We start from the raw sequence: 25491 nt of genomic DNA, 5'->3' as shown, positions 1-25491 counted from the left end.
TATTCATTGCAAATTTTTGCTGCTTAGGTGCCCTTGTTCTTGAGCTTGCATGTCAAATTTATGTGGTCAAAAGTAATTTTAATGCATGATATGGCCTCTAGACACTTGTAGGAGTAGTTGCTACTCCCTCCTTCCATGTATATAGGGCCTAATGCTTTTTTTAAGGCCGCCTTTGACTATTGACAAGATTAATAGTACATAACATGCATAATGTGAAAATTATATCATTGAAATCTCCTTTTACATACGAATTTGATGGTATGCTTTGTGTAAGTTGCATGTCATATATTATTGCTCTAACATTTGGTCAAAGTTAACCTCGAAAAACACATTAGGCCCTATATAGATGGAAGGAGGGAGTATCAATTTTGTTGAGTTTGGTTCACTTTTATTTTAAGTTACTAAAAATTTCAGAAATTTTTTTAGAGGAAGAAATATGTTTAGGAAAACTAGTAAGCGTGCACGTGCAACGCACATATCAAACATGAATTTTTTTAACAAAATATAGATAGATTTCTTGATTTTTTTTTGAATTTCATACAAAGTGCATGATACCTAATTCTTGACTTATAAAAATAATTTGATTATCATTCTTCATTATGAACATTCTCGTTGAAACAAATATCGCACATCTTTGTGTTATTTATATAATCTCTTACCTAAATGCGTAGCGCCCAAATGAATATAATCTCCTGTAAATGAATTTCAGTATTTGAACAAAATTTCCAAGCGGGCTTTGGCCCATTGCAGTATGTGTCAAATGTACAACCATTTGAAATTTTGCTAATCATATTGTTATAGTATAATCTAATCAGAAATTAGAATCCCCTTGTTGGACAATGGATTATTTTAAAGGTTCGTCACCATTCTCCATACGCACATACAATTACTGTTCAGTAAAGAACCATTTATGTATCAACAAAAATAAAGAACTATTACTATGAGAAAATCAAATCTCGTTCACAGAAGTGAAGATGTTGGGCGAGAAAATCAAGTATCAACATTTTTATATTTGCCATCAATAACAATTATCCCCGCTATCTCCAGCCCATTGAGGATAATGTCATGCAAACCATGCCTTCGCTCTTTCCAACAAGAATTCCTGCTAAGCAAAGCAGAGAAGTGCAGAATAAGGAATTTTGTTTATAGAGCAATCCTCCAAATCCTAAAACACATAAAAGGCATGCATGCCACAATTTACATTTTCAGTGTAGGCACTGCAAAAAAATCATATCATGATTTCCCTACATACTTTCTTGGCGCATATATATGGAACCCCTAACTCAAACTTACCAAAGGAACTGTAGGTTCTTATCAATAAAATTCCATCATACTATCAGAACGGACAAATGAGGAATTTTTACTTAAGAGAACCTCACATCGACCATCCAACGTGTCCCACTTTTTTGAAAAATAGCAGATCTCCTTTGGTTCATAGGGTAGGAAAATTTTAGGAATAGGAAAGTCATAGGAAATGAGATGACATGTATCTCAAATCCTATGAGTAGGAATAGGAAAGGAGATGCCCTTTGATTCACATCATAGGATTTTTGTCATTGAGTCTAGGCTAATGTTTAACTCCGCCTATGTTGTCTCAACATAGCCGGTCCCAAGCCCGGGTAAAGGAGGAGGGTTGTGATAGGCTTGGCGAGCCAACGTAAAAACTCAGCCGCTCTTATGGAGATGTTTTATACGAGATAGAGTTGGGGTAGCACCAATTGAAGAGAAGCTTGTCCAACATCGTCTGAGATGGTTTGGGCATATTCAGCGCAGGCCTCCAGAAGCTTCAGTGTATAGAGGACAACTAAAGCATGCAGAGAATGTCAAGAGAGGGCGGGTAGACCGAATTTGACATGGGAGTGGAAGCTTGCTATCCATGTGCCCGAGCCATGAGTTGGTTGCGAGATCTTATGGTTTCACCTCTAGCCTACCCCAACTTGTTTGGGACTAAAGGCTTTGTTGTTGTTGTAGTCTAGGCTAATGTTTATTTTCCTATGAAATGTGGGGGATAGGAAGAATTCCTCCATAGGAATAGGATTCCTACAAACCAAAGGGCTCTAAAGGAATTTTTCCTATAGAAATCCTATCCTATGAAATTCCTACAAGATTCCTCTAAACCAAAGGAGGCCTAAACTCTGGATGCGAGGGGAGCACACAATACATGTTTCCCCCGCTGATTTTCCAACTGGCCAGTCAGCTGATGATACCAAACCAACTGCAATAGATCATAAACCTTGTTGGTTGATGCAACCAAACCAACTACAATACAACCTAAGCCAAGTTGGTTGATACACCATAAATCGACTGCAACTCCAAATAAGAAAATGTTCAGATGGAAAAAGACAACAATTAGCTTGAGATCAGCGGTCTTGCCTGCACCTTGTCAATCTCCTCCGGGACTTATTGATGCCTTTGAGAATTCTAAGCACTCCACGCGGAGGAAAGCAACATTCAGGCAAGTCTTCGTCACTACAACAGTGCATCCACCAAGTTAAAAAAACAGGTTCCCAACTCACCTCCACGGCAAACTCAAAGGAAATAATGGTTTTACACAGCTTTAAAGTAGGCTTTTATGAAAAGAAAAACGATGAACTACAACACAATTTACCAAATTAAGGTAACTGGGAGAAAGATATGACAAAATTCTTGAAATTCTCATAATATTTGTACTCTGAATGACAACAGAAAAAAGAAAAGAAGATCTGAATAACAGTAATTAGAAGGATAGAACAACATTTTCTTTAAATAGAATTAGCTAGTTGAGGCTGCAAGAACAACATATGAAGCTAGCATGGCTCTAGCAACTACCAAAGTACATTTTAGGCAAGCACGCCTGACCAGCTACAGACCATTTAATCGCTAGTGCTAAAAGAGATAACTCGGAAATGCAGACTTGCACATCCCCTTGCGTAATTGGCTATTTGTGTACGGCGTACCTCCCCATTGTCTGAATGGTCTTCTTCATGTTGCACGGGCCACCGCACTCGGGGCTCGCTGGTGCATTTGCCGTTAGCTGTTGATCCTCCTACACCACATCTCCAACCATTATAAAAAAGCAAATGATTCAAGTTCGACGAAAATATGAATTGGTTTGTTACAAATTATCTGAAAGCCACATGCACCAAATCATGAAGAAAATGCAAAGCGATTGAAAATGCAAAGACCCAATATCACACATCAGTTCAACATGAGAAGAAGTACACATGTAGAGTTCATATGGTGGACATGAGAATAACTATACACATAATTCAGTTTCTAAATTTTGAACTAAAACAGTAAATTGCAACGTATGAACGGAACGGGAATTCCAACCGGAGCCTTCAGAATTTAGAATGTGGCGCATGGGTGTAAGAAAAGCTACAACAATTGATATATCCAGCAGAAAGTATTGATTGACATCTTTCATGCTTTCTATTTTTTTCTTGTCCTATCCATGGGTGTAGGAAGAGCAGATTGGGCAAATCATAACATACAAGAATCCAATACCAATTGGCAGGCCAACATTCAGAGAAGCATGTACTAATTCTTTTTTTTTTGCGAATAGAAGCATGTACCAATTTAGCTTGTAGAAATTCAGAGAAGCATGCATTGAAGAAGCTAGCTCACGAGAAAGCATACTGCTTGCTGGTGAGGGCCTCAACGTGGCGGCGATGGTGGCTGAGCAGAGGAGTGGCAGGCGGGGCCGCAGACCGCACTCACGTCCGTGGGTATTTCTTGTGCTTTAAGGCCATGTTTGCCTACATCAAGTTTACACACTCAGGGCAAAGAAGCATCAACCATTTATATCTTGAACCCGCACAAGAAAGATTAACATGCAAATTTCTGCCATATTTCTTTGTTGGGTTCTAAATCTGACAATGACAGACAACATAAGGTTAATAGGCTCACATATCCTTGATAGGGAAAAAGTGGTACCATACATGAATAGGCAATAAGTTAGAGAACACTAATAGCTTAAGAGTACAATCAAGGAACATGACTGACTTTCGTAGATATCCGTCCCAAGAAATCTTTTGTACCGTCAGATGGATATGGCTTGAAGCGCTCATTAAAGTTGGATGCAAGTGACTTGTGGAAAGAACAGAAACTATTATGGTGATTGCTGAGCTAAACTTAGCTAACTTAATTGACCACTATCTAAACTGCAAAATATAACAATGAAACTGACTACAATGCTAGTATAGTAAATCATGTTACATATTTCAGTAGAGAGGGAATAAATGGATCTTCAATAATCATGCTAGTTGGTAAGTATTCGAACTGATCAGAATTGCAAGTAACATTGAATTTGAAATCGCCAGGGTCGTGGGCGGCGCGGCCACCAGAGCAAAGGAAAAAATAGAGGACATAATATCTATGTCTACGTATGGTTGATGGATATTGTACCATTGAGGGTCATCTGGCGTAGGCTCGACTTGTGTACAGAGAGCCTTGAGCAGATATGTGTCACACCAGGAAGTCGCAGATTTGGCCTCGGCTTTAGCAATGACATCCTACAGCTCCTCCTTATGCTGGATTAGAGATGCACGGTATCCTTGGACGAAATGCTGGAAACAGAGAAGCAAGAAGGATTGAGAACTATTGACCAAATAATCTTGACAAGAGATGTGGTCTACTGTGCAACATATAACAATCTAATTCTAAGAAAAAAGGAATTCGGTTTTACTGTCCATTTCATAGTAAAAGCACACAAACACTATCATGCTAGAAAATGCATCCAACAACATATCAAGAAGCACAACAAAATGTCAATCTTGTTGGGAATAATCAAAAAGAAGATGTCCTGTGAGGAAGAGCATCCACAGGTTCCTGTGTATAAGAATTTGTGGATAGAAGCGGAGAGTATTGATTGACGTCTTTTATATAGTAATCATGCACGTGCAACACACGTATCAACCAATGCACAAAAATACTAAAATATATATTTCATACTTAGGTTTCAAGCTAATATTAATATATACAATTAACTTTTCGAAGTAACTTATAAATATCTCATGTGCGAATATGTTGCTTGACACCAGGAATTACAAACCCAAAAGCCTAAAATATTTTCACTAATCATGTACTCCCTCCGTTCGAAAATAACTGACGCAGTTCAAATTTGAACTAAAACCAAATTTGAACTAAAACCATGTCAGTTATTTCCGAGTGGAGGTAATATGTGTGAGCCGTGCTACCTGACACAAATAGCACAGAACATACTACAGAAAAAAATATCAACCATATTGCGCTATTACTACATGTGAATAGTATAGTACATACTGATAAGTGGATCAGTGAAATAAAATGCATCGTCGCTAGTATTCTATCATGTAATTGTTGAGCATCGTTACTACTGACATTAGAAGAAAAGAAGGGGTAACATAGCAAAAACAGCTTTAAAGAAAAAGAACATGATACATGCCTTTCAAAGTTGTTGCATTAGCTTAAACTGCACATCTGGATCAAAAATAAGCTATGTATGGTATAGCTACCCAAGTAACACTTACAAGAATGAATCTCTTCTTTAGATCAATCATCAAAAGTTTCTAATTGCTAATACATTAGACAAACTGCTATTTCATAGAACTGAAAAGAACATGTGTCCACTGTTCACTAAAAGTTTCTTTGGCAAAGATCAGTTGACATGTCTAAAGTTCCAAGTGAGATATGAAAGGAATGCACATGAACAGATTTGGACAAGCACAAATTGCATACACCATTACTCAGATAATCTGGAAGCAAGAACTGACATCTGAAGTCCTGAATGATGTCCCATATCCGATGAAGTGTCTTCATGAAGACAATCTGCTTTGATTCCTCTTTTATGTACACATTGGATTACAACTGTAGCAACAAAAAGCATACTAATTTATCAGGTAATAGAATTAATGCTACTTCTTTGGCTGCAATCACAAAGACAAAATAAATCACCAAAAGACAGATTTTGGCTGATAAACAAATTCCCACCTAAATTAAAATGAGCCAGGAAGCGAACCTTCAAATATTTCAGTGCTTCCCTTCTCATCAGCGTTGTCCAACAGAAAATCATACAAATATTGTCATGACTCAAATTTTCAAAAGAGAAGGGTATATGCACGAACATTTTACCATGTCTAATCTCAAGGAAGTGGCTGCATCATTGTAGGCGATCAATGATAACTCACTGTGATGTTAATGTATGTTCTGCACATGGGCGGAGAACGGGCATCTGAACTGTTCGCAACATTTCTTGCATCATGAGCACAGTGAATAGCCGTCATTAGTCTAGCTGCATCATCTGGGTTACAGAGCTCATGTCATAGAAATGAATTGATCCACATAAGATAAGCAAGCTCTTGGACCTTAGTTATCCGACTCATTTGCATGCCCTTGGCATGCTTTGGCTCAAAATCACATATGAGTGTTGCAATAATGACGCCTCAGGTTGAACACCTGTACATCTATGCCCTCCGGTGGAAACAGGAAGGATGCAAAAAAGATTAGTTGAAATGAAGCTAGTAATTTCTTCTCCTTACAAATAGTCAACTTCATACAATGGTACCTCTGCATTCTTTTCAAGGACCAGCCAATTTGTGAACTTCAAATGAAGAGAGCTTGATTGCAAGACTGTTTCTGAAATTGAAACTGAAAGTGAATTTGATTCCAAGTAAATAGAGTTCAGGAAAAGTAATCGACTGTACTTGGTAAAGTGAAAGTTTGGCTATGGTAAATCCACCAAGGCAAGAAAATCAAATCAAGTTCGCCCTTTGAAAAATGTTGTACTGACATACATTATGACTATCTAAATATTGTACAGTGAGTCATGCATGAACAAAATCCCCTGAGCAGAACTGTAATGTAGCACTATAGAGCCCAAATGCATGAACAAAATCCAGTGTAAAGTTCAGCAATAGGAAATTATAGAAACTGAATCATGTAGGAAAGTTGCATATTCTTTGAATATCATGCTTAGCTTGGTCTGATGCTTGCAGTTTCAGGTATTCGAGATGGATAATTTTGTGGCCAAATCTGTCAAGATATGGGTGGGAAGAAAGATTTACTACTCGCAAGATATGGGCGGGTCCTCATTCCTCAATCCGTGTGTGCAATGTTTTCCTCGCCAGAGAAGAGGTGAAGAACGTGGTGTCAACCAGAGCCGCCAGAGCGCCCATGGTGGCTCTCCAGCAAATTCGTACAGGCACACAAAGTCCGCGATTCCCTATAGGCTGTATAGACAGGTTTATGCCAACAGTAGCTTTCACATAATTTTGCTGATGAAACTAATCAAACTAATCAGTCTGTCCAAAGAAACTTACTTGCATTAAGGCCGCCGGGAAGCAGAGAAGGACAGCTCCGGCGGCAGCGACACGCGGCGAAGGGAGGCGGCGAAGGGCCGGCAGGGCGGGCTCCCGGGGCGACGGGCGCCGCGGCGACCGGCGGCGGTTCCCGGGGCGATGGTCGCGGTGACCCGTGCCAAAGCCGGCGGGGCAGCTCCCGGGTGCGACGGGCGTGGCGACCGGCGGCGGCTGCGGGAGGCGGGAGGCGGCTCCGGGCGCGACGGGGCAGCTCGTGCGGCTAATGGCAGCCCGAGGTTGTGGGAGGCAGCGAAGGGCGCAGGAGGAGGAGGAGGAGGGGCGAGAGAGGTCGTGCGATCGTGTGCGGGCAGCGGTTTTTTTTAATGGCGGGGCAGATTAGCAATCGATGGATTGTGGTGGCTTAAAGCGTGGTTGGTAGCCTTAAACATTTAAGGATTAAGGGTCATTAGATGTTGATGATGGATGGATGTGATTGTTTGAATCTACCCCTCTCTTCCTTTTATAGTGGTAGTAGATGTACCAAGGTGGTTCCTCAAGGAAGCAAGGCCCAAGGCCCGTAATACGCGAGCGGGACAATGAACTACTAAGAGATGCTCAAGTGCGGCCTTGTGAATGACCGTCAGAGGGCTTCATGGTTCGGGCAGGGATTAAGGAGGAATTTGAAGCATATGTGCGTAACGCCGATCTTGAGAGCTTCGTGGCAGATAAGTGCCGTCAGTACCTCTATTTAACTGATTCATTTGTGAGAAGGTTTAAATTTACATCAGCACGCAATTCTCAAACTGTCCTATTTGATCTTTATGATAAATCTTATGCCATGGATTTAGAAGATTTTAATACTGCTTGTAAACTCCCACAGTGGGGTAATGTTTGTGAACCTCGCAAATCTGAATATAAAGACGTTGTTGCTAGTATAACTGTGGGGGAATCTAGGGAAATCACGCAAGCTACCATAGGGAGCATTCATTTTCTTGCAATACATTATTCTCCTCTCTTCATAGGTAGATGCATAAATGGTAAGGATGAGGCATGTCACATGTGTGTTCCTGATCTTAGTGTTCTCAAGGGAGCTGTATTAGGAGATAGACAATATAACTTGGGGGTCATTGTTGCACGTAGGTTGCACAATAATAGTATTGAGGGAGATTTCTTTGGTGGAATTTATGCAACCCGTTTAGCTGATTTTTTTGAGATACCCATACGTGGAGATGATATTGAGTTGCCTCCTACTTATTTAGATTATAATTCCATGGTTCGTCATCAGTTTGTTGAGAGGAACAATCAGTTCCTTCAGTACCGACTAATTGCTATCTCTTGAGCACTGCGTTGGTTTTCCCTTGAAGAGGAAAGGGTGATGCAGCAAAGTAGTGTAAGTATTTCCCTCAGTTTTTGAGAACCAAGGTATCAATCCAGTAGGAGGCCACGCATGAGTCCCTCGCACCTACACAAACAAATAAAATCCTCGCAACCAATGCAATAAAGGGGTTGTCAATCCCTTCACGGTCACTTACGGAAGTGAGATCTGATAGATATGATAAGATAATATTTTTGGTATTTATTGTTCCATGCTATTATATTATCAACCCGGAGTGACAATAGTCGGGACCACTCCCGGTGATGACCGTAGTTTGAGGAGTTCATGTATTTACTGTGTGTTAATGCTTTGTTCCGGTTCTCTATTAAAAGGAGGCCTTAATATCCCTTAGTTTCCAATAGGACCCCGCTACCACGGGAGGGTAGGACAAAAGATGTCATGCAAGTTCTTTCCATAAGCACGTATGACTATTTACGGAATACATGCCTACATTACATTGATGAACTGGACCTAGTGTCGTATTGCCCTAGGTTATAACTGTCTCATGATGAATATCATCCAACAAGTCACTGATCCAATGCCTACAAATTTATCCTATATTGTTCTTGCTAAGTTACTACTGCTATCATCACTATTACACTTGCTACGAAATTACTGCTATCACTATTATCGTTACCGTTGTTGCTGCTACTATTATCAAGACTATCATACTACTTTACTAATGATCACTTTGCTGCAGATAATTAATCTCCAAGTGTGGTTGAATTGACAACTCAGTTGCTAATACCTTCAAATATTCTTTGGCTCCCCTTGTGTCGAATCTATAAATTTGTGTTGAATACTCTACCCTCGAAAACTGTTGTGATCCCCTATACTTGTAGGTTATCAAGCTCTATGAGGCGGAGGAGGCGGATTACTGCCTCCGCACTGGGAAGACGTCGTGCACCAGCAAGCTGCTGGCGAGGGGCCGCCGGAGTACTGGCCCCAGGATGGATTATTAGTTTTAGTATCGTTCATTTTCAATTTTATGCATTGTACCTAGTAGTGTGCTAGGGGCGCCCCCACATATATATATAGGTGGAGGGAGGGAGGAGCAGCAAAGGGGTGCACCCCAAGTAGGTTGAATCCTACTTGGGGTCTTCCCCAATTCGGCCTCCCCCCTGCCATAATTGCCGGAAGGAAAAAGGGAAGTGGGAAGAAGAAAAGGAGGGCAGCAAACCCCCTCTTCTCCTTCTCTAATTTGGCCTCCTTTCATAAGGGGGACGAGCCACCCCTTGTGGGCTGGTGTGCTCCCCTCCCATGGTCCATGTGGCCCATATGTTCTCCCCGGAGGTTTCGGTAACCCCTCCGGTACTCCGATAAATACCCGATACACTACGGAACACTACTGGTGTCCGAATACTATCGTCCTATATATCAATCTTTACCTCTCGACCATTTAGGGACTCCTCGTCATGTCTGTGATCTCATCCGGGACTCCCAACAATATTCGGTCACCAAATCACTTAACTCATATAATATAATATCGTCATCAAACGTTAAGTGTGCGGTCCCTACGGGTTCGAGAACTATGTAGACATGACCGAGACACCTCTCGGTCAATAACCAATAGCGGAACCCTGATGCTCATATTGGCTCCTACATATTCTACGAAGATATTTATCGATTAAACTGTTATGACAACATATGTAATTCCCTTTGTCCATCGGTATGTTACTTTCCCGAGATTCGATCGTCGGTATCTTCATACCTAGTTTAATCTCGTTACCGGCAAGTCTCTTTACTCGTTCCATAATACATCACCTCATGACTAACTCATTAGTTGTTTGCTTGCAAGCTTATGATGTGTATTACCGAGAGGGCCGAGAGATATCTCTCCGATACTCGGAGTGACAAATCTTAATCTCGATCTATGCCAACTCAACAAACACCTTCGGAGATACCTGTAGAGCATATTTATAATCATCCAGTTACGTTGTGAAGTTTGATTAAGGCATTCCTTCGGTATCCGGGAGTTGCATAATCTCATAGTCGAAGGAATATATATTTGACATGAAGGAAGCAATAGCAATAAAAGTGAACGATCATTATGCTAAGCTAACGGATGGGTCTTGTCCATCACATCGTTCTCCTAATGATGTGAGCCCGTTATCAAATGACAACTCGTGTCCACGGTCAGGAAACCTTAACCATATTTGATCAACGAGTTAGTCAAGTAGGGGCTCACTAGGGACACATTGTTTGTCTATGTATTCACACATGTATTTAGGTTTCCGATCAATACAATTCTAGCATGAATAATAAACATTTATCATGAATAAGGAAATATAAAATAACAACTTTATTATCTCTAGGGCATATTTCCTTCAGTCTCCCACTTGGACTAGAGTCAATAATCTAGATTAGATTGTAATGATTCTAACACCCATGGAGTCTTAGTGCTGATCTTGTTTTGCTCATGGAAGAGGCTTAGTCAATGGTCTGCTACATTCAGATCCGTATGTATTTTGCAAATCTCTATGTCTCCCTGCTACCTCTTGAGCACTGCGTTGGATTTCCTTGAAGAGGAAAGGATGATGCAGCAAAGTAGTATAAGTATTTCCCTCAGTTTTTGAGAACCAAGGTATCAATCTAGTAGGAGGTCACGCGCGAAGTCCCTAGTACCTGCACAAAACAAATAACTCCTCGCAACCAATGCGATAAGGGGTTGTCAATCCCTTCACGTCACTTACAAGAGTGAGATCTGATAGATATGATAAGATACTATTTTTGGTATTTTTATGATAAAGATGCAAAGTAAAATAAAGGCAAATTAAAAAGCAAAGGAAATAACTAAGTATTGGAACATTAATATGATGAAGATAGACCCGGGGGCCATAGGTTTCACTAGTGGCTTCTCTCAAGAGCATAAGTATTTTACGGTGGGTGAACGAATTACTGTTGAGCAATTGACAGAATTGAGCATAGTTATGAGAGTATCTAGGTATGATCATGTATATAGGCATCACGTCCAAGACAAGTAGACCGACTCCTGCCTGCATCTACTACTATTACTCCACTCATCGACCGCTATCCAGCATGCATCTAGAGTATTAAGTTCAAGAAAATAGAGTAACGCCTTAAGCAAGATGACATGATGTAGAGGGATAAATTCATGCAATATGATAAAAAAAACATCTTGTTATCCGCGATGGCAACAATACAATACAATACAATACATGCCTTGCTGCCCCTACTGTCACTGGGAAAGGACACCGCAAGATTGAACCCAAAGCTAAGCACTTCTCCCATTGCAAGAAAGATCAATCTAGTAGGCCAAACCAAACTGATAATTCGAAGAGACTTGCAAAGATAACCAATCATACATAAAAGAATTTAGAGAAGATTCAAATATTGTTCATAGATAATCTTGATCATAAACCCACAATTCATCGGTCTCAACAAACACACCGCAAAAATAAGATTACATCGAATAGATCCCCACAAGAGAGGGGGAGAACTTTGTATTGAGATCTAAAAAGAGAGAGGAAGCCATCTAGCTAATAACTATGGACCCGAAGGTCTGAAGTAAACTACTAACACTTCATCGGAGAGGCTATGGTGTTGATGTAGAAGCCCTCCGTGATCGATGCCCCCTTCGGCGGAGCTCCGGAAAAGGCCCCAAGATGGGATCTCACGGGTACAGAAGGTTGCGGCGGTGGAATTAGGGTTTTGGCTCCATATCTGGTAGTTTGGGGGTACGTAGGTATATATAGGACGAAGAAGTATGTCGGTGGAGCAACGTGGACCCCACGAGGGTGGAGGGCGCGCCTGGGGGGGAGTAGGCGCGCCCCCTACCTCGTGCCCTCCTGGTTGCTTTCTTGACGTAGGGTCCAAGTCCTGTGGATCATGTTCGTTCCGAAAATCATGTTCCCGAAGGTTTCATTCCGTGATATTCTTTTTCTGCAGAACTCTGAAATAGGCAAAAAACAGCAATTCGGGGCTGGGCCTCCGGTTAATAGGTTAGTCCCAAAAATAATATAAAAGTGTATAATAAAGCCCAATAATGTCCAAAACAGGATATAATATAGCACAGAACAATAAAAAATTATAGATACGTTGGAGACGTATCACTAATCTTCGACAGACGACGCACCTACCATGTCGCTCTCCCTGCTCCTGCTTTCTTTGACTTTCAGGCAAAAGGGAGATATGTTATAACGAGGGAGGAGGCGACCGAGTAAGAGAGGAGGGCGGAGGCAGCTCGCCTCCAAGCTGCAGCTCATCAGGCAATTGCTGTTGCATCTCAGTACGACCCCAGCTACAACTTTGATCCATGGGCATAGACCAACTTAGGCCAAAAGCCTAAGCTTGGGGGAGTACGTATCTCTCACCGACATTACATTCATGTTCACACACTCATGCCAGTTGTCGGTGCTCATACTTTTTCATTGTATCATCCATGCTAGTTTGTTTTCATTTTCTCGCTTTCTTCTTGTGTGTTTGAAAAACCTTAAGAAAAACCAAAAAAATAGTTGTAGCTTTTAGTTAGTTTACTTTCCATGCTTGTAGTAGTAATTAAGAGAAAACCCAAAAAGATTTCTCGTTCTTCTTTTGCTTGTTGGGAGCTTTCCCGTGTAAATAGTTTTGTTTTATTTCTTTCCTTTGGGGGTCGAGAGGATAAGACCATAATGAAAATGTTGAGTGGCTATTATATGCATTATTGTTGATCTAACAAAGAGCCCATATTACCTTGTCTTCTCTCTTGAATTGAATGCTTGTAGATTCCATCTTAGTCCAATGCATGTGCACTATTATTATTATCCACACTATTTGGTCGTGTAACTGAAAGGCAATAATGATGATATATGATGAACTGATTGAGATGAGAAAAGCTGGTATGAACTCGACCGCTCTTGTTTTTGTAAATATGATTAGTTCATCGTTCCTGATTCAGCCTATTATAAAAGAAACATGTTTACAATGACAATTAGAGATCGTAGTTGCTTATGCCATGCTTAATTATCTAGGAGTTTATAATGGTTTACCTTGTGTGCCAACATGCTATTGAAATGGTTATGATGTGGTATGATAGGGGCTTATCCTCCTTTGAACGATTCGAGTGGCTTGACTTGGCACATGTTCACGCATGTAGTTGAAACAAAATCAACATAGCCTCTACAATATTTATGTTCATAGTGCATTGATACGTCTCCAACATATCTATAATTTTTTATTGTTCCATGCTATTATATTATCAACCTTGGATGTTAATGCATTTATATGCTATTTTATATGATTTTTGGGACTAACCTATTAACCTAGAGCCTAGTGCCAGTTTCTGTTTTTCCTTGTTTTAGAGTATCGCAGAAAAGGAAAATCAAACGGAGTCCAATTGACCTGAAACTTCACGGAACTTATTTTTCGAACGGAAGCAATCCAGGAGACTTGGAGTTGAAGTCAAGGAAGCTTCGAGGTGGCCACGAGGCAGGGAGGCGCGCCTGCCCCCCTGGGCGCGCCCCCACCCTCGTGGGCCCCTCGTGGCTCCCCTGACCGACTTCTTTCGCCTATATATATCCATATACCCTAAAAACATCGGGGAACAGAATAGATCGGGAGTTCCACCGCCAGAAGCCTCTGTAGCCACCGAAAACCAATCTAGACCCATTCTGGCACCCTACCGGAGGGGGGAATCCCTCTCCGGTGGCCATCTTCATCATCCTGGTGCTCTCCATGACAAGGAGGGACTAGTTCTCCCTCGGGGTTGAAGGTATGTACCAGTAGCTATGTGTTTGATCTCTCTCTCTCTCTCTCGTGTTCTTGAGGTGGTACGATCTTGATGTATCACGAGCTTTGCTATTATAGTTGGATCTTATGATGTTTCTCCCCCTTTACTCTCTTGTGATGAATTGAGTTTTCCCTTTGAAGTTATCTTATCGGATTGAGTCTTTAAGGATTTGAGAACACTTGATGTATGTCTTGCACGTTCTTATCTGTGGTGACAATGGGATATCATGTGATCCACTTGATGTATGTTTTGGTGATCAACTTGCGAGTTCCGTGAACTTATGCATAGGGGTTGGCACATGTTTTTGTCTTGACTCTCCGGTAGAAACTTTGGGGCACTCTTTGAAGTTCTTTGTGTTAGTTGAATAGATGAATCTGAGATTGTGTGATGCATATCGTATAACCATACCCAGGGATACTTGAGGTGACATTGGAGTATCTAGGTGACATTAGGGTTTTGGTTTATTTGTGTCTTAAGGTGTTATTCTAGTACGAACTCTAGGATAGATTGAACGGAAAGAATAGCTTCTTGTTATTTTACTACGAACTCTTGAATAGATCGATCAGAAAGAATAACTTTGAGGTGGTTTCGTACCCTACCATAATCTCTTCGTTTGTTCTCCGCTATTAGTGACTTTGGAGTGACTCTTTGTTACATGTTGAGGGATAGTTATATGACCCAATTATGTTATTATTGTTGAGAGAACTTGCACTAGTGAAAGTATGAACCCTAGGCCTTGTTTCCTAGCATTGCAATACCGTTTACGCTCACTTTTATCATTAGTTACCTTGCTGTTTTTATAATTTCATATTACAAATACTGATATCTATCATCCGTATTGCACTTGTATCACCATCTCTTCGCCGAACTAGTGTACCTATACAATTTACCATTGTATTGTGTGTGTTGGGGACACAAGAGACTCTTTGTTATTTGGTTGCAGGGTTGTTCGAGAGAGACTATCTTCATCTTACGCCTCCCACGGATTGATAAACCTTAGGTCATCCACTTGAGGGAAATTTGCTAATGTCCTACAAACCTCTGCACTTGGAGGCCCAACAACGTCTACAAGAAGAAGGTTGTGTAGTAGACATCAAGCTCTTTTCTGGCTCCGTTGCCGGGGAGGTTAGCACTGGAAGGTATATCTTTAGATCTTGCAATCGAATCTTTTAGTTTCTTGTTTTATCACTAGTTTAGTTTATGAAAGAAAACTACAAAAAATGGAATTGAGGGTACCTCATATGCTTCATCTTTTTAATATTCTTTCATGAAAATAAGGATTCCGATAATTGTGCCAAAGTGTTAGAAGAAGAATGTATTAAAATGTTTGGCACTAAATCTTTAGATGATGACCATGATTGCAATGTTGTTAGTATGAATTCTTTGAATATCCATGATGCTAATGATATGCAAAGCCACAAGCTTGGGGATGCTATGTTTGATGAAGATGATATTTTCTCTCCCTCAAGTTTTGTTGTGCAAATTTATTATGATGAAAGCATGCCTCCTATCTATGATGATTATTGTGATGACACGTATGCTTTAAAGAATAATTATAACAATGAAACTTGTCATCTTGATTTGAATTTTCAATCCCATGATAGTTATTTTGTTGAGTTTGCTCCCACTACTATTCATGAGAAGAAATTTGCTTATGTGGAGAGTAATAAAAATTCTATGCTTATGCATCATGAAAAGAGTTCTTTATGTGATGATTATATTGTTGAATTCATTCATGATGCTACTGAAAATTATTATGAGGGAGGAATATATGCTTGTAGGAGTTGCAACAATATCAAGTTTCCTCTCTATGTATTGAAAATCTTGAAGCTATGCTTGTTTTACCTTCCTATGCAAGTTGATTCTTGTTCCCATAAGTTGTTTGCTCACAAAATCCCTATGCATAGGAAGTGGGTTAGACTTAAATGTGCTAGTCATATTCTTCATGATCCTCCCATTATGTTTCAATTCCTATCTTTTATATGAGCATCATTAAAATCATCATGCCTAGCTAGGGGCGTTAAACGATAGCGCTTGTTGGGAGGCAACCCAACTTCATTTTTGTTCTTTGATTTTTGTTCCTGTTTAGTAATAAATAATTAATATGCCTCTTTTTAGATGTGGTTTTATGTTTTAATTAGTGTTTGTGCCAAGTAGAACCTTTGGGAAGACTTGGGTGAAGTCTTTGTGATCTTGCTGTAAAAAACAGAAACTTTAGCGCTCACGAGATTTGCTGCCATTTTTTATTGGAGAGTGATATTTAGTTAAATCTTTTTGAAGATGATTAATATATAAATTCCTCACGTCCACAAATTTATTTTAGAATTTTATTATTTCCATAAGTATATGTTTGATACAGATTACTACATACTGTTCTGTTTTTGACAGATTCTGTTTTCTATGTGTTGTTTGCTTATTTTGATGAATCTATGAGTAGTATCGGAGGGTATGAACCATAGATGAGTTGGAATACAGTAGGTATTACACAAATATTAACTTATAATGATTTCACAACAGTACCTAAGTGGTGATTTATTTTCTTATACTAATGGAGCTTACAAGTTTTCTGTTAAGTTTTGTGTTGTGAAGTTTTCAAGTTTTGGGTAAAGATTCGATGGACTATGGAATAAGGGGTGGAAAGAGCCTAATCTTTTGGGTTCCCAAGGAAGACCAAGGTAATATTCAAGGACAACCAAGAGCCTAAGCTTGGGGATGCCCCGGAAGGCATCCTCTCTTTCGTCTTCGTTCATCTGTAACTCTACTTGGAGCTATATTTTTATTTGTCACATGATATGTGTTTTGCTTGGAGCGTCATTTTATTTTATTTTATTTTGCTTGCTGTTTGAATAAAATACCAATATATGAAATTATTAAATGTCAGAGAGTCTTCACATAGTTGCATAATTATTCGACTACTCATTGATCTTCATTTATATCTTTCGGAGTAGTTTGTCATTTGCTCTACTGCTTCACTTATATCTTTTAGAGCACGGCGGTGGTTTTATTTTATAGAAATAATTGATCTCTCATGCTTCACTTATATTATTTTGAGAGTCCTTTAGAACAACATGGCATTATAAAAACTTTCATATAAGTGCATTGAATACTAAGAGAAGTTTGATACTTGATGATTGTTTTGAGATATGGAGATGGTGATATTAGAGTCATGCTAGTTGAGTAGTTGTGAATTTGAGAAATACTTGTGTTGAAGTTTGTGATTCCCATAGCATGCACATATGGTGAACCGTTATTTGATGAAGTCGGAGCATGATTTATTTATTGATTGCCTTCCTTATGAGTGGCGGTCGGGGACGAGTGATGGTCTTTTCCTACCAATCTATCCCCCTAGGAGCATGCACGTAATACTTTGTTTCAATGACTAATAGATTTTTGCAATAAGTATGTGAGTTCTTTATGACTAATGTTGAGTCCATGGATTATACGCACTCTCACCCTTCCACCATTGCTAGCCTCTCTAGTACCGCACAACTTTCGCCGGTACCATAAACCCACCATTTACCTTCCTCAAAACAGCCACCATACCTACCTATTATGGCATTTCCATAGCCATTCCAAGATATATTGCCATGCAACTTTCCACCGTTCCGTTTATTATGACACACTCCATCATTATCATATTGCTTTGCATGATCATGTAGTTGACATCGTATTTGTGGCAAAGCCACCGTTCATAATTCTTTCATACATGTCGCTCTTGATTCATTGCATATCCCAGTACACCGCCAGAGGCATTCATATAGAGTCATATCTTGTTCTAAGTATCGAGTTGTAATTCTTGAGTTGTAAGTAAATAAAAGTGTGATGATCATCAGTATTAGAGCATTGTCCCATGTGAGGAAAGAATGATGGAGACTATGATTCCCCCACAAGTCGGGATGAGACTCCGGACGAAAAAAAGAGAAAAAAGAGGCCATAAAAAAGAGAAGGCCAAAGAAAATGAGAGAAAAAGAGAGAAGGGACAATGCTACTATCCTTTTACCACACTTGTGCTTCAAAGTAGCACCATGATCTTCATGATACAGAGTCTCCTATGTTGTCACTTTCATATACTAGTGGGAATCTTTCATTATAGAACTTGGCTTGTATATTCCAATGATGGGCTTCCTCCAAATGCCCTAGGTCTTCGTGAGCAAGCGAGTTGGATGCACACCCACTTAGTTTCTTTTTGAGCTTCCATACACTTATAGCTCTAGTGCATGATACGTCTCCAACGTATCTATAATTTTTGATTGCTCCATGCTATATTATCTACTGTTTTGGACATTATTGGGCTTTACTTTCCACTTCTATTTTATTTTTGGGACTAACCTATTAACCGGAGGCCCAGCCCAGAATTGTCGTTTTTGCCTATTTTAGGGTTTCGAAGAAAAGGAATATCAAACGGAGTCCAAACGGAATGAAACCTTCGGGAACGTGATTTTCTCACCGAACATGATCCAAGAGACTTGGACCCTACGTCAAGAAACAAAGGAGGAGGCCACGAGGTAGGGGCGCGCCTACCCCCCCCCCCCCGAGGCGCGCCCTCCACCCTCGTGGGCCCCCTGTTGCTCCACCGACGTACTCCTTCCTCCTATATATACCTACGTACCCTCAAACGATCAGATACGGAGCCAAAAACCTAATTCCACCGCCGTAACTTCCTGTATCCATGAGATCCCATCTTGGGGCCTATTCCGGAGCTCCGCCGGAGGGGGCATCCATCACGGAGGGATTCTACATCAACACCATAGCCTCTCCGATGAAGTGTGAGTAGTTTACCTCAGACCTTCGGGTCCATAGTTATTAGCTAGATGGCTTCTTCTCTCTTTTTGGATCTCAATACAATGTTCTCCCCCTCTCTTGTGGAGAACTATTCGATGCAATCTTCTTTTTGCGGTGTGTTTGTTGAGACCGGTGAATTGTGGGTTTATGATCAAGTCTATCTATGAACAATATTTGAATCTTCTCTGAATTCTTCTATGTATGATTGGTTATCTTTGCAAGTCTCTTCAAATTATCAGTTTGGTTTGGCCTACTAGATTGATCTTTCTTGCAATGGGAGAAGTGCTTAGCTTTGGGTTCAATCTTGCGGTGTCCTTTCCCAGTGACAGTAGGGGCAGCAAGGCACGTATTGTATTGTTGCCATCGAGGATAACAAGATGTTTTTTTATCATATTGCATGAATTTATCCCTCTACATCATGTCATCTTGCTTAAGGCGTTACTCTGTTTTCATGAACTTAATACTCTAGATGCATGCTGGATAGCGGTCGATGAGTGGAGTAATAGTAGTAGATGCAGGCAGGAGTCGGTCTACTTGTCTCGGACGTGATGCCTATATACATGATCATACCTAGATATTCTCATAACTATGCTCAATTCTGTCAATTGCTCAATAGTAATTTGTTCACCCACCGTAGTATACTTATGCTCTCGAGAGAAGCCACTAGTGAAACCTATGGCCCCCGGGTCTATCTTCATCATATTAATCTCCTACTACTTAGTTATTTTTCCTTTACTATTTACTTTGCCTTTATTTTACTTTGCATCTTTATCATAAAAATACCAAAAATATTATCTTTATCATATCTATTATATCTCACTCTCGTAAGTGGCCTTATAGGGATTGACAACCCCTATTTGCATTGGTTGCGAGGATTTATTTGTTTTGTGCAGGTACGAGGGACTCGCGCGTAGCCTCCTACTGGATTGATACCTTGGTTCTCAAAAACTGAGGGAAATACTTACGGTACTTTGCTGCATCATCCCTTCCTCTTCGGGGAAAACCAACGCAGTGCTCAAGAGGTAGCAAGAAGGATTTCTGGTGCCGTTGCCGGGGACGTCTTCGAAAAATTCAACATACCAAGTACCCATCACATACCCTTATCTCCCGCATTACATTATTTGCCATTTGCCTCTCGTTTTCCTCTCCCCCACTACACCCTTGCCGTTTTATTCGCCCTCTCTCTCTCTATCCTCCCTCTCTTTCTCTATTTGCCTCTTTTTGCCCGCTTGCTTTTTGTTTGCTTGTGTGTTAGTTTGCTTGCTTGTCACGATGACTCAAGATAATACTAAATTGTGTGACTTCACCAATACCAACAACAATGATTTTATTAGCACTCCGATTGCTCCTCTTACCGATGCTGAATCTTGTGAAATTAATACTGCTTTGCTGAATCTTGTCATGAAAGATCTGTTTTCCGGCCTTCCTAGTGATGATTTGGCTAGGAACGTTGATAGAATTGCTCTTGATGTTGATTCTTTGAAACCTAGATCTATTCCACCGAAGCATGATATCAATGAGTCTCTCAAAGCCATGATAATTTCCATTGATGAGTGCAAAGAAAGAACCGCTAGGATACGTGCTAAGAAAGATGCCTTTATAAGAGCGTGTTCTTCTAGTTCCGATGAAAATAAAGATGAAGATCTAATAGTTATTGATGTGTCCCCTATTAAATCTTTGTTTTGAAATATTAATGTTGATAATGATGGGACTGAATATTATCCACCTTTACCTAGAAGGCGTTCCAAGAATTCAAATTTGTTGATCTTGATGCTAAAATTGATAAAAGTGGGATTGAAGAAATTAAAACCCTAGATATTGCTAAACCCACTATTATGGGTTTCAAGGAATGTAACTATGAAAATTGCTCTTTGATTGATTGTATTTCCTTGTTGCAATCCGTGCTAAATTCTCCTCACGCTTATAGTCAAAATAAAGCGTTTACTAAACATATCGTTGATGCCTTGATGCAATCTTATGAAGAAAAACTTGAATTGGAAGTTTCTATCCCTAGAAAACTTTATGATGAGTGGGAACCAACTATTAAAATTAAAATTAAAGATCATGAATGCTATGCTTTATGTGATTTGGGTGCTAGCGTTTCCACGATTCCAAAGACTTTATGTGATTTGTTAGGTTTCCGTGATTTTGATGATTGCTCTCTAAACTTGCACCTTGCGGATTCCACTATTAAGAAACCTATGGGAAGAATTAATGATGTTCTTATTGTTGCAAATAGGAATTATGTGCCCGTAGATTTTATAGTTCTTGACATAGATTGCAATCCTTCATGTCCTATTATTCTTGGTAGACCTTTCCTTAGAACGATTGGTGCAATTATTGATATGAAGGAAGGAAATATTAGATTCCAATTTCCGTTAAGTAAAGGCATGGAACACTTTCCTAGAAATAAAATTAAATTACCTTATTAATCTATTATGAGAGCCACTTATGGATTGCCTACCAAAGATGGCAATACCTAGATCTATTCTTGCTTGTTATGGCTAGCTAGGGGCGTTAAACGATAGTGCTTGTTGGGAGGCAAACCAATTTTATTTTTATTCCTTGCTTTTTGATCCTGTTTAGTAATAAATAATTTATATAGACTCTGTTTTGGTTGTGTTTTTTTGTGTTTAATTAGTGTTTGTGCCAAGTAGAACCGTTGGGAAGACTTGGGGAAAGTCTTGTTGAACTTGCTGTAAAAAACAGAAACTTTAGCGCTCACGAGAACTACTTCCATTTTTATCTGGAAAGTGATATTTAGTTAATTATTTTTTCAGATGATTAATAGATAAATTCCTCACGTCCGGCAATTTATTTTAGAATTTTTGGGGTTCCAGATCTTGCGCTAGCTACAGATTACTACAGACTGTTCTGTTTTTGACAGATTCTGTTTTTCGTGTGTTGTTTGCTTATTTTGATGAATCTATGGCTAGTAAAATAGTTTATAAACCATAGAGAAGTTGGAATACAGTAGGTATAACACCAATATAAATAAAGAATGAGTTCATTACAGTACCTTGAAGTGGTCTTTTATTTTCCTTCGCTAACGGAGCTCACGAGATTTTCTACTTTAAGTTTTGTGTTGTGAAGTTTTCAAGTTTTGGGTAAAGATTTGATGGATTATGGAAAAAGGAGTGGCAAGAGCCTAAACTTGGGGATGCCCATGGAACCCCCAAGATAATCTAAGGACACCTAAAAGCCAAAGCTTGGGGATGCCCCAGAAGGCATCCCCTCTTTCGTCTACTTCTATCGGTAACTTTACTTGGAGCAATATTTTTATTCGCCACATGATATGTGTTTTCCTTGGAGCGTCTTGTATGATTTGAGTCTTTGCTTGTTAGTTTACCACAATCATCCTTTCTGTTCACACCTTTTGAGAGATCCATACATGATTTGGAATTTGTTAGAATACTCTATGTGCTTCGCTTATATCTTTTGAGTTATATAATTTTGCTTTAGTACTTCACTTATATCTTTTAGAGCACGGTGGTGGATTTGTTTTATATAAACTATTGAGCTCTCATGCTTCACTTAGATTATTTTGAGAGTCTTAATAGCATGGTAATTTGCTTAAATAATCCTAATATGCTTGGTATTCAAGAATAATAATAAAATTTTTTTATGAGTGTGTTGAATACTATGAGAAGTTTGATACTAGATGATTGTTTTGAGATATGGAGATGGTAATATTAAAGTTGTGCTAGTTGAGTAGTTGTGAATTTGAGAAATACTTGTGTTGAAGCTTGTGATTCCCGTAGCATGCACGTATGGTGAACCGTTATGTGATGAAGTCGGAGCATGATTTATTTATTGATTGTCTTCCTTATGAATGGCGGTCGGGGATGAGCGATGGTCTTTTCCTACCAATCTATCCCCCTAGGAGCATGCACGTAATACTTTGCTTTGATAACTTGTAGATTTTTGCAATAAGTATATGAGTTCTTTATGACTAATGTTGAGTCCATGGACTATGCGCACTCTCACCCTTCCACGTTTGCTAGCCTCTCTAATACCGCGCACCTTTCGCTGGTATCATACACCCACCATATACCTTCCTCAAAACAGCCACCATACCTACCTATTATGGCATTTCCATAGCCATTCCGAGATATATTGCCATGCAACTTTCCACCGTTCTGTTTATTATGACACACTCCATCATTGTCATATTGCTTAGCATGATCATGTAGTTGACATCGTATTTGTGGCAAAGCCACCATTCATAATTCTTTCATACGTGTCACTCTTGATTCATTGCATATCCCGGTACACCGCCGGAGGCATTCATATAGAGTCATATTTTGTTCTAAGTATCGAGTTGTAATTGTTGAGTTGTAAGAAATATAAAAGTGTGATGATCATCATTATTAGAGCATTTTCCCAGTGAGGAAAGGATGATGGAGACTATGATTCCCCCACAAGTCGGGATGAGACTCCAGACAAAAAATATAAAAAAAAGAGAAAGAAAAGAGGCCATAAAAAAAGAGAAAATTCCCAAATAAAACAAATGAGAGAAAAAGAGAGAAGGGGCAATGCTACTATCCTTTTACCACACTTGTGCTTCAAAGTAGCACCATGATCTTCATAGTAGAGAGTCTCTCATGTTATCACTTTCATATACTAGTGGGAATTTTTCATTATAGAACTTGGCTGGTATATTCCAATGATGGGCTTCCTCAAAAAGCCCTAGGTCTTCATGAGCAAGCAAGTTGGATGCACACCCACTTAGTTTCTTTTTGAGCTTTCATATACTTATAGCTCTAGTGCATCCGTTGCATGGTGTCGGTGTCAAAACCGGCGGATCTCGGGTAGGGGGTCCCGAACTGTGCGTCTAGGCCGGATGGTAACAGGAGACAAGGGACACGAAGTTTTACCCAGGTTCGGGCCCTCTCGATGGAGGTAAAACCCTACGTCCTGCTTGATTAATATTGATGATATGGGTAGTACAAGAGTAGATCTACCACGAGATCGAGGAGGCTAAACCCTAGAAGCTAGCCTATGGTATGATTGTTGATGTGTATGTTGTCCTATGGACTAAAACCCTTCGGTTTATATAGACACCGGGTAGGGTTAGGGTTACATAGAGTCGGTTACAATGGTAGGAGATCTGCATATCCGTATCGCCAAGCTTGCCTTCCACGCCAAGGAAAGTCCCTTCCGGACGCGGGACAGAGTCTTCAATCTTGTATCTTCATAGTCCAGGAGTCCGGCTGAAGGTATAGTCCGGCCATCCGGACACCCTCTAATCCAGGACTCCCTCATTAGCCCCTGAACCAGGGTTCAATGACGACGAGTCCGGCGCGCATATTGTCTTCGGCATTGCAAGGCGGGTTCCTCCCCCAAGTACTTCATAGAAGATTTTGAACACAAAGATAGTGTCCGGCTCTGAAAAATAAGTTTCCACATATTTCCATAGAGAGAATAATATTTACACAAATCTAATCTGCTGACGTATTCCGTAGTGTGACATCACACCATGGCCAAGCTTTTATTCGAACCGTTTTACTGTCCCATCTTAGCGCGTTATGCGAGGCGGTTTCCTTGGCACGTCTTGTTAAAGCAGAGATCGTGTCCCCTTATCCCGGGATTCTCATCAATACGGGCGTGGGTAACCCAACCGCGCCATCGATTACGGCGCTTGGAGATAAGCAAGTTTTATCAGGCTGGTGGGGACATGTAGTTGCGTCCACCCATATAAAGGGATAAAGATCCACCTTTTCACCTATGTCTTCTTCCTCCTTCGCCTATCCATTCTTGCGCACTCGAGCTCTAGCGCCCAAGTCCGCACTCCCAACCTCAACCTTCTCCAGCCATGTCTGGAGTGGGAGGCAAGTGGATGGTCTCCTCCGTCACAGAGGGACATATCAAAAAGCTGAGGAAGGCCGGATACCTGTCTAACGACATCGCGTACCGGCTCTCCGAAAGGGGCAGCTCATCCCCACCCCTAGGCCCCATGAGAGGGTGGTGTTCCTCCCCCATTTCCTCCGCGGACTGGGCTTCCCTCTCCACCCATTTGTCCGGGGGCTCATGTTCTACTACGGCCTGGATTTCCATGATCTGGCCCCGAACTTCGTCCTCAACATCTCGGCGTTTATCGTCGTGTGCGAGGCCTTCCTCCGCATCCGCCCCCATTTCGGGCTCTGGCTCAAGACTTTCAATGTCAAGCCGAAGGTGGTGCGCGGCAGCCAGGCGGAGTGCGGAGGCGCCATGGTGGGCAAGATGGCCAACGTCCTCTGGCTCGAGGGCTCCTTTGTGGAGACCCTGAAGGGGTGGCAATCGGGGTGGTTTTACATCACCGAGCCGCGCGACGCCGAATGGGTCGCACCCCCTGAGTTCCGGTCCGGACC

General features: G+C 40.5%; 1 long non-coding RNA gene across 17 annotated transcripts; it reads right to left on the bottom strand.

Moving 5' to 3' along the window:
• Nucleotides 1-803: 803 nt before the first annotated feature.
• Nucleotides 804-7642, bottom strand: LOC125536262. 17 transcript variants are annotated; one of them, XR_007294968.1, is made up of 11 exons: nucleotides 7278-7642; nucleotides 7026-7187; nucleotides 6524-6594; nucleotides 6091-6422; nucleotides 5950-5999; nucleotides 5733-5826; nucleotides 4387-4547; nucleotides 3555-3737; nucleotides 2937-3025; nucleotides 2380-2469; nucleotides 804-1102 (listed from the first exon to the last, which is right to left on the bottom strand). It is a non-coding gene; the product is annotated as an uncharacterized LOC125536262 (long non-coding RNA). The 17 variants fall into 17 exon arrangements; XR_007294965.1 differs by having other exon boundaries at nucleotides 5978-5999; XR_007294964.1 differs by having other exon boundaries at nucleotides 5978-6210; nucleotides 6324-6422.
• Between the last annotated feature and the right edge of the window lie 17849 nt (nucleotides 7643-25491).

Source organism: Triticum urartu, chromosome 2 (assembly GCF_003073215.2).
Source record: "Triticum urartu cultivar G1812 chromosome 2, Tu2.1, whole genome shotgun sequence".
Taxonomy (NCBI): Eukaryota; Viridiplantae; Streptophyta; class Magnoliopsida; order Poales; family Poaceae; genus Triticum; species Triticum urartu.
The sequence above is the reverse complement of the archived record's forward strand: the minus strand, read 5'-3'. Positions and strand labels throughout refer to the sequence as shown.